This window comes from Mirounga leonina, unplaced genomic scaffold (assembly GCF_011800145.1).
Source record: "Mirounga leonina isolate KUSES-001 unplaced genomic scaffold, KU_Mleo_1.0 Mir_195, whole genome shotgun sequence".
Taxonomy (NCBI): Eukaryota; Metazoa; Chordata; class Mammalia; order Carnivora; family Phocidae; genus Mirounga; species Mirounga leonina.
In genome coordinates this window covers 11331639-11342161 of record NW_023270490.1, presented here as the reverse complement: position 1 = coordinate 11342161, position 10523 = coordinate 11331639, and positions in this window count along the sequence as shown.

Here is a 10523-nt window from a genome sequence, read left to right as displayed (position 1 = left end):
CACCATCACCACCATCACCATCATCATCATCACCTTCACCAGCTTCACTATCATCACCATTACCTGCTTCACCACCTTCACCATCTCCACCATCATCATCACCACCACCATCACCATCACCACCTTCACCATCACCATCATTATTGTTGCATTGTGGCTCCAGGTCATATGGCTGGATTTGTGTCCTGAGCTGGTGACAGGAAGCCGCACTGAAACCACCCCAATCTCATACGGGTCCGCATTCAGGCCGCCCAGGCAGGCGGTGGTGGCCGGCTGCATTCGGTTGGTGTCTGTGTAGCAGCCCCTGCCCATTCCCCAGCACACCCTGCAGGCCCACTTCAGACACAGGTAAATGAGGCCCCGAGATGTGGGGGAGTGCCGCCTTCCAGGGGACCCTCTGCCTCCTCCTCCCACAGTAGCTGTTTCTGGGTCAGGCGGAGCCAGGCCAGTGTGAAATGCATTGTGTGCGGAAGGGAACCAGCCCCAAACCAGGAAACCCTCCTTCCGGGCCTGGGGCGGGGGGCCAGGGTGAGCGGCAGGTCAGGGCTGACCAGACCTGGCCAGGAGTTGCACCACCAGGCCCTCTAGCCTGCCCTTCGTTCTCTTGAGAAAAGGCCTGGCTCCCTTCCCTGGGGCCGCCACCAACCGGGTCCTGTCGCCACAGCCTCCCAGCCTGACTCCGGACTGTCCTCTGATCTCAGACACGGGCAGTCACTGGCCCTCCCCAATCTCGATGAGGGTCAAAGGAGGTCATGGTGGGCATGCAGCTCCACCATACGGCTCAACATTACTGCCCCAGGGCTTAGGGCCTCCGGCATCATTACTCAGACCATCAGTGCCTCGGGGAGCCTGGGAGGGCTGGGCCAGCACCTCATTTCACTTGATTTTACCTTATTTTATGATCTCATTTTGTCATTTTATTTTATTATTTCACTATCTTTTATTTATATGTCAGTTTATTTCACTTTATTTCAGATATTTTATTTTGTCATTTTACTGTTTATTTTACTTTTAGATTTTCTTTATTGAGATGCAACCCACATGTGATAAAAAGTACAAATACAGATCCTGAGTGCTCCCCCCCTGGATGTTTGCACCCGTGTGCACCTAGGTGGGCAGAGCTTCCTGATGACCATGCAGTGCTGGGGCCAGTCCCCTTCCCCACCTGACTCCCAGGAGGTTCCTGCAGGCCCCTTCCCAGGATGTAGCTGGAGGCACTCGGGACGGCCAGCTGACGAGGGGCAGCCTCCAGCGGGGGGACACTGAGCCCAGAGACGCCTCAGGCCGTCCGTCTTCTGGCCGCACCCCTCCCGTGGGCTGGCTACAGAGGACTGGGCCAGGTGACAGGAAAGGAGGCACTTCCGTCCAAGCACACACACAGCGTCCAGCTGGCTCGCCGCCGCGCACACGGAGGGTTTGCCGGGCTGGCGGAAGGCGGGCATGTTCCAGCCAGATGGGGGGAGTTTCAGATTCCGTGGGAGAACGCTGCCGAGCACAGGTAGCGAAGCCCACCGGGGCAGAGGCCAGGGTCTGAGCCCACGCTGACTTCGGACCCCGGGCGCAGACCGAGCCCCGTCGCAGGCGCCCCATCTCCAGGGCGGGGAGCACAGTAACTACGGCGGGGACCTGGGAAGGGCCTGCACTCCAGGGCTGTGCCCCTATACCTGGCCCTTCTCCCTCCTGAGCCTCCATTTACCCAGCAGGAGGTGAGGCCGTTCTCCCAACTGCAAGGGCGGAGGCCGGGGTTCCACGGGGGTGGCTAGGAGCCTGGTAAGGAGGGCGAGGGGAGTGAAGCTGGCACCGCACCACACCTGGGCTGGGCTTAGACTCGAGGGGACATGGGGCACGCTTGCACCCACTCTTTTGCTGCTGCCCCCCACCGCTGGACACGGGTCGGGGGCTCCCTGCCTGCCCGCCTGCCTGTCTGGGGGGCGACCCTGCAGCCGCTCCTGGGCCCCAGCTCATCCTGCCCTTGGAGGCACGGGCAGCGTGTGCGAGTTGGCAAACAGCCGCCGGCAGCGGGGTCCCCAGTGCCCGGCCAGACGGCCGTGAGCAGGGAGCTCACCACCTGGCATTTCCACCGCAGGCTCGCCGCTCCTGCCTGTGCACCTCGGCCTGAGTGACGCCGCCTCCTGGGCAGCGTCCCGACCACCGGCCTAGCGCCTGTCGGGGCCCCGCAGGGTCCTGTGGCGGCCCTGAGAGGAGGTACGGCTGTGAGCCCATTTTACAGAGCGGGAAACAGAGGCCAAGGGAGAGGAAGTCGCCCCCCCACCCAGAGTCACAGAGCTGGGGAGAGGCGGGGCGGAGGGGTGAGGTAAACGCAGCCGGGACGGCCTCTGTGCTAGAGAAGGGGGTGCATGCTGGGGTCTTAGGCATGGCACCTGCAGGTTTGCACCCCACTGACACCCACTGTGGGCCAGAGAGGGACTGGACAGGGAGGTGGCCCAGTCCCCAGCCCCAGGCGCTGACAGGGCGGGCTCTCTGGGCCCAGCCCCGCCACCAGCCCCTGCCGAGGCACGCCCAGAGGCAAAGGTGTGCTTGGCCTCAAAAGCCAAGCTGGAGAGTGATGGGATCCAAATTCCTGTCCGAGGTACGTGGGCTTGGCCCAGGCTTGTCTCGTTCGGTGGGGCCCCCAGCTCCTCCGGGAGCGGGCAGCTGCACCCCCCGCCCCAGCCCGGCTCTGCTCTCGGCTCCTGAGTTCCTGGGGTCCAGCACTGCCCCTCCACCAGCCGTGAGGGCGCAGGGTGGACACTGGGCCCTGCAGTGTGCAAGACCACCGTCCCCATCCCAGGGAGCTCAGGACCCACGGAAGAGGGCCGGGACAGAGGCTCTCACCCGGGGGCGGTTCCCCAGGAACCGTGCCAAAGGCTGTCACCGCTGGGGGAAGAGAGGTGCTCCTGGCTGCTAGCAGGTGGAGGCCAGGGGCGCTGCTCCACAGCCCAGTGCCCAGCACGACCCCTCAGGGAGGCGTCAAGCCCAGAATGCCTGGTCTAGGGTTTTGAAGGGTGGTCAGGGAAGGCAGCGACTGCCGGGCAGTGAGGAGGGGGAGGACTGAGCCACAGGCGTGCTGGGCTGGGGGCAGGGCGAGCTGCAGGCCCGGGGAATTCCAGACGGCTTCTCAGCTCCCGGCAGCCTCAGCCACATTCCTCCCCGGGGTGGGCAGGAGACGGGCAGGGCTCGGGGCTCGGGGCTCAGTGCATTCCTGGCGGAGATAGGGCAGGCCTGCTGAGCGAGCCTGAGAGCCAGAGAGCGGCGCACGCCCTGCCCCTCTCAGCTCCCTGGGGCCTGTTGCCGGGACTCAGGTGGACCTTTGCCGGCGAGCCTGTGGGCACACGGCCTGATGAGCAAACTGTCCCGGTGGGGAAGGAGCACCTTGCAGATGAGGTCAGGACTTACGAGCGCGGCTGCTCAGCCGGGCCAGAGCCTTAACGGGCAGGGGCAGGGTCACACAGCGTTCCGATGGCCGTGCCCCCCTCTGCAAGATGGGTTTCTCGTGACAACAACAAGGCAGGAAAACACAATCAGCCCCGTTTACACGGGGGCCAGGGAAGCCATGGCCCTGACGTCAGGGCGCACGGCCCGCCCAGGAGGGAGCGCGGAGGCAGTGGGTCTGACCGGGGCTCCCAGCCTGAGCCCCCCCACCGCTCCTGGCCGGTTCTGAGAGGAGGCTCAGGTGAGAGCAGGCGTGGGGCCCAGACCACTCTCCAGAAGGAGCCTGGACTCCCAGTGGCCCCCAGCGGCCTGAGGGATCCAGCCAGTCTCCCTGTGTTTACACTCCCCCAGGAGCTGCCGGACACATGTTTGTAAATGTCGCAGCCCAAGGCAGACAGCGGCCTGGAGCGGAGCCCAGCCACCTCCGCCTCACCCCTGGGCAGGGGACGGCCCCGGGGGTCCGGGGGGGCTCTCAGCAGTCCACCCCGTCTGCCCAGCCAGCCGTGCAGGAGCTGGAGGCCACAGGCGCTGTCCGGGTGGGCGCCTGCGTACCTCCCCCACCTGGCTGGTGTCCGAGAGCCCTCCTTGTATAAATCAGGGTGACATTAGATGGATGGGGTCACGGGTCACTGCATCTGGAGCACCAGTGACCGGAGGAGAGCCCTTGCTCAGGCCCCCTGGGGGATGTGTAGGGGTGAGGCCTGGGGCCCGGGGCTCATTTCACAGCCGGGCTTCTGGGGCGCCAGCAGCAGGCCCCCCGCACAGTGACCGGGGCCTGCACAGTGGGGCCTGCGGGGCACTCGCGGGGGACAGGGCGGGGGGGTGCTGTGACTCAGCATATCCGCAGAGGGGACCCAGTGGCATCTCATGCTCAGGCTGAGTCAGTCCACTGTTGAGGGTTGGGGGTTCACCGCAGCCCTAAACACAGGCCCACAGGACCAGCTGGCGTGCGCGGGCAGGCCACGGGGGGGGTTGGCCCACGGGCACCCTGACGTGTCTCTGCCGCCACCATCTCTACCTGAGGCCGGCCAGTCACCCGTTCCTGCCCGCGCTGTGCCTCCAGGACCCCCACTCAGCCTCCACGACCCTCTGGACTCCTGGGAAAGGCCAGCGGCCACGCCGTGCCCCAAGCCCTCTCCTGGTCCCTGGGCGGCCTCCTCAAAGAGCCCGTGCCCCAGGATGCGTCCATGTTGTGGCGGGCATCGGGACTTGCTGCTTTCCAGGCACGCTGGCCACACGGCGCCCCCCGCTCGCCCGCACACCGACGTCACTGGTGCAACGTTTGTGGACACATGCCTCCGTTTCTCCTGCGTATGTCCCCACAGCAGAAGGGCCGGGCCCCATGGTGGCGCTGGGCTTAGTCTGCGAGGAGGCCACCCCGGCTGCCACGAGGCGCCGTGGCTGCAGAGCGAGGACTGCGCCATGGACCTCAGGCTGCTCTGGGGGCGCGCCGGGCCGGGCGCTGAGCTGGGACCCCATCAGCCTGCCTGCCACGGGGCCTCCAGACGCAAGATAAATCACAAAATAATAAAGCGAAATGAAGTCAATGAGATTTGAAATAGTTGAGTGAACAAAGGAAGAATGTGCCACAGACAGGGGTCTGGGGTCTGGCCGTGGTCTGTGGGGTGGGCCGAGGTGGGGGGCGTTCCTGGTGGCAGGAGCCCCTCCATCACGGTGGTACCTTAGAAGGGGCACGGCGTGTGTGAGGCTGGAGTGCCGGGGGGGATGCGGAGCGGCCTCTCAGCCAAGGTGGGCAGAGGGGAGACCCCGTTTCTCAGTGGGGGCAGTGGGCAGATGGGTCCCAGCCCCTGGACGGCTTCCAGGCCAGGGCTGCCTGGGGAGATGTCTCGGGCTCCAGCCAGCCCCCATACGGCCCCCGCCAGCCTTCCGCTGCGTCCCCTTCAGAGCACATCCCAGACGGACGGCTGTCCACACCGCAGGTGTGCACCTCCCTGGCCCCTTCCTGGCTCCCTTCCTCCCCAAGCCTCAGTTTCTCTTCTGGGAAATGGAACAGTGATTCCCAGCGGCCACCTGAGAGCGTGTCGGCAAGGTGCAGGCACGCGGGGGACCCGGGGGCCCCCACGTCGTTCTCAGGAAACCTGGCCGAGTAAGTGGCTTGGGGGAGGCACAGAGGGTGGTCCAGCCCAGCCGGGCCCCCAGGTACAGTCGCTGTGGGCCCCCGCGCTGGTCTGCTCTCCCAGACAGCAGGGGCGGCAAGGGTCGCTGCCTTACACAGCTGGCCCAGTGAAGGGCCATGCCCGGGCACGGACCGGGGGCCATTAGCACTTGTCTCCCTCTGCCCCAGGCCTCCCTGGGTGGCAGCCTGGGTGTGCTGGTGGGTGGACACAGGTGGGCAAGCACACGGCGGGGGCATGGGGGGAGTGGCACCTCCTTGCCCCCCGGACTAGGTGAACACCACCTCCGCTTGCTATGTCCTGGGGCCACGTGGCGGCTCAGAGCTCAGGAGGGGGGTCTGTCAGCTCAGGGGCTGGGGGAGCCGTGTCCTCACCAGCCACCCCACTCCCCCGCCCAGCCCGCAAGCACTGCTGGGACCCTGTGACTACAGCTTCGCGGGCAGGAGGGGCCCTGTCACCACTGCTGCCGTCCCCAGGGGAAATGAATCTATTCTCCCAAGGCTTCAGGGGACACCAGCACTCTGAGGCCAGACATGGGGGTGTGGGTGCCCCAGGGCTGCCCGAGTGGCTGAGTGTGGCAGATCTAGGGCATGGAGCAGGGAGGAGAGAGAGACAGAGAGAGAGAGCAGCCTGAGAGTGAGAACCCAGAGAGGGAGAGTCAGGAAAGACAGGGGAGCAGGCAGAAGATGAAGGGGAAGGCAAGGGCCTAGGAAGGTGAGGCGTGGCCCCCCCGCCACCCCGCCGCTGCTCTGAGGGAGGCGCTGGGGCCAGGCCGGGCCAGCCCCGGCAGAGGGGGAGGCTTGGTGGGGGCTGTCTGCCTGGCTGGTCTGGCCCAGAGCAGGGCAGCAGGGAAGGGAGAGGGCCGCACCTGCTGGGTACTGGTGTGGCTTGTGTGCTCGAAGCAGCGGACTGACCGGCATTCCCCCCAGGGCGGCAGACCCAGCAGGATTCAGGGGAGTCTGCTTGTGCTGCCGTGACCGGAGGCCGTGGGGAGCTGCAGGTGGACCCCCTTCATCACAGGACCCCCCAACCAGAGGTCCCAAAGCTGGTGACGGGGTCCAGGCTCATCTGGCTCCCTTCAAAGGATGGTGGGCCCTGGAGGCTGGGGTCTGGGGGCGGTTGGAGGCACTCCCAGTGCTTGGCTCCTGGTAGGCCTGGCCCTGCCCTTCCCGGGGGATCAGATTCCTCCTGGGCCGAGGACTCCTGGCCATATAAGGCCGCCTGCGGGCACCTCCTGGAAAGCTGCAGAGCCCTCACCCCCGCCCACCCCCCACTGGAGCCCGAGCTTGGCCAGGCCCCCAAGGATGGAGGCGGGGAAGGGGCCTGCTGGAGCCTGATCCTGTGCGGGAGGACAGCAGGGGCAGGCCCCGGCCCGGGCCCCATCCTGGGTTCCCCTCTGTGGGGACCCCCAGCCCCTCACCTGTTTTTCCCAGGGCTGCCCAGTCTGGGGTGTGAAGAAGGGAGGTAGCAGAGTCCTGGCGCCAAGGGGCAAACAGGATAAATACGGCACTGCCGAAGTGCTGGTGCCCTGGAGGCCCGCTGTGGCTGCCACGCAATGTGTGCTCCCCACAGCCTGGACCTGCAACCTCACACCCCAGCAAGCACAAGGAGGTGCCCCGATGGGGCCCCCCCAAAAGGCGCGTGGGGCTGGGGTCCTGAGAGCAACCTCATCACTGGACCAGGCCCTTCCTTTGCTCTCCCAGACACAAGGATGCTGGAGGCCGCTGGGTCTCCACTCTGACCTTCCCTCCCCCTCCCCCCATCCCTCCAGGCTGGGGCCTGAGGTTTGTTGCTGAAGTTTATCCCTGAGGCCCAAGGAGGGGCCTCTGGTGGGGGGTGGGGCCTGTCTTGCAAGGATGCCACTCTCCCCACATCAGGGGCTTGCTTCCAGCTCGCAGACCCCAGGCTGGGATAGGGTGCAGGACGGGGACAGGAATGGGGTCATTGGGGCAAAGCAATAAGGGGTTCTTCCTGGGAAGCCTTCCTCTGAATCGCTCCCCGAGTCGCAGGGACCTCCGCAGCCTGGCTGGCCTGGGGGAGGCTAGTCCGAGAGGCCGGTCCTCCACGCAGTGTGGCCACTCTCTGGTACCTGCTCTTTGCCAGGCCTGGAGACACGGCTGGGCCAACAAGGCAGGACACAGCTGAGATTTAATTTAATAAAATCAGTAAGTCCAAGAAATCAGACTAGAAATCAACGCCCACTGACTGTGGGGTGGCTCCTGGAGGGTCCAGACCTGAGGCAGGAAGGGAGGAAGGCAGCCAGACAAAGGAGTAGGGGCTCTATTGTGTTCTAGGTGGAGGTGACAAGTCCAAAGTCCCCAGAGAGGGGGCGGGGAGCAGGATGCTCTTCAGCAAGGACGCCTGAACGGAGGGGCACCTGCTCCACAGGGCCCAGTGGGCTGTGGTGAGGGGTCTGCCTTTTATCTTGAGCCAAGTAGAAGCCCCGCTTGGCCTGGGGGGAGACGGGGTGCAGCGCGGTGCAGCCTACAGCTGTCATCGTAAGAGTTCCAACCCATGGGAAGCAGCCTCTGACACTGCTGACCTTTCTGTTTCCTTCCAGCTCACGGTGCATTTCACAAAACCAGGCAGCTCCATGTCATTCCGGGAAGGGCTCTCCTACACTCATCTGGAGTCACCCAGGCTGCAGGACCCCGGACTATGAACCCCTGGTCCAGGATCCTCTGCACATTCATGTCACTCTCCTCGCTCCACAGAGAGTCACGGAGCCCCATATTTCCGGGCATCCTGGGGTCATGTGCTTTTATAGGGCAGCCCGCCTGTCCTGGGCACCAGTGGGGAAGAAGGCAAGTCCAACTGGGGAAACGAACTTTGGGGACCCTCCTGGGAGAGTCGAGGATTGAGGGGACTGGCCAGTCCTGGTCTCCTGGCCCCTGGACACACCTAAGCCTGCCTCTGCCCCCTCTGGTGTGCAAGTCCACCTCTGGCCATCAGGATGCCCACAGGTCAGGCCTGCAGTGGGCATCCTGGGGAGCATGGCCTGGGGGCTGGGCATAGAGCAGGCAGACAGGGACCCTCCTGGAGTTCTGGGGTCAGAAGCCTCCCAGGGTAGGGGCCTTGGCCGGGCAGCTTATGGGTCAAAACCATCTGTTCCTGATTGGGATCAACTCAGAGCCTGGCAGACTGTGAGCTTTCCCAGACCACATGCCCTCTTAGCCCAGGGGAGCCCCTTGATGGCCAGCTGGGGCTGTAGGCAGGAAGGAAAAAGTACTGCTCCTTCAGAGCAATAGGGGGCCTGTCCCTGGGCCCCCTCCTCATGCAGGATTGCTGGCCCTCTCCCCTGGCCCCATCCTTCTGAGAGCAGCAACCCCGGGGGGGGGGGGCGGTGCATAACATGGGTGGCAGCCCCAGAGGTAAGGGGTGCTCCTAGCCTAGGTAAGGGGCCCAGCTGCTGCTCTGGGCCCCGTTCCAGCCCTCGGACCCTGGCCCCCATTCCTTGAGGCCTGTCCTGTACCCACTGGCCGTCAGCCCCACTGAGCTCCTAAGCTCTGGGCTGGCTCCCACGAAAGGCCATGGGAAGGCTGTGGGCTGAGCAATGGCCAGGAGGGGACCAGGAACTCCCTCAGTCCTGCTGGGCTGATGACCTCCCAATGAGGCCTTCTCCCAGCTGTGAGTCTTCAGGGTGCCCAGCTGGTCTGTTTCTCCTCCCACACGACTAGGTTCCACCAAGGCTAACAGCGGCCCCCGGGCTCAGCTTGGTGCCTGCTCCCAGCCTCTCTGCCCCGGGGCCGGGGTGCATGTTCTCACCAGCTGGGTTCCCTGGAAGGGCATCAGAGCAGGCCCCAGACAGGGAGCACCCCTCCAATATTCCAAACCACGGCGCGAGCTATTTGGCAAGCCCTCTTCCTGCAGAGACAAACTTTCCCCGTGGCCTCACTCAGTGGCCGACCGAACTGCAGGGCCTCCTCCTCCTCACATAGTTCGGCATGGACACCACCCGAGAGTGCAGGGCCCAGGGAGAGCTGGGCTCTGGGGACAGGAGGTCCGGCACAGTCGTCTGTTAACCGGCTGTGACCGCGATGATGTGTCATGCGTGTGGACCGAGTGGACACCCCATGCCCCTGCTTCCCAGCCAGGCCGCCTTCCCGAGTTTGAGGCTCAGGCTGAGTCAGGCATGAGGGTGCCCTGCCCCCCCCCCATCGGTCCTGGGATGGGGCTGAGCAGGGGACTCCTGGGGATGCCTCCTCTGAGTGGGGTAGGTGTTCAGGGGAGGGGATGGTCCTGAGGCCAAGTTGTCTGGCCCAGGGGTTAGGGCGAGTCTGCCAGGACCAGGAGTACCTCTTGCCCCCTCCCCCACCTGTCTCCAACCTCCCACAGGTCCCAATTACTCTATGGCCGGGTGGGGAGGGGCTCTGGTTTGGGGCCTCCCATCTGGTGGTGGCCAGAGTCTGGTAGGAGGAGGAAGAGAGGCCACTTCAGAGCCCCTCCCCCTGGAGCTCACTCCTTTGATAATCTGCCCCACCCCCACCTCCACCCCACCCCCACCCAGGACTGAAGGACAGAATGCCCGGCTGGCTGCCGGGTTGCCAGCAGGGCAGGGGGACCCTTCATCAGGGACCAGTGCCCAAAAGATGCCCAATAAATGTTGGGGAGAAAAATGCATGACTAACCAAGTCCCTCCTCCTTGCTAACTTGCCCTCCTGACTCCTGGACCTTTTGGCCTCAGTTTCCCCACTTGTAAGAAGGAAAAGTGGCTGGTCAGCCTGGGAGTCAAAAGAAGACGGGAGACATCACTGGACCATTTGGGGGTGACTTGCTGGAAATGTGACCCGGGCGGCCGGGATAGAGGTGGGCAGAGATAGACTTCCCCTGCCCTGCCCTGCCCACCCACCCGCAGAGGGCCCCTCCAAGAGCCCAGTGTGCAGTCTGACTGGGATAGCATCTTCATCCTCCACACTGCCCCCTCCCTGGGCACCCCAGCTGGCGTGGGCACAGGGT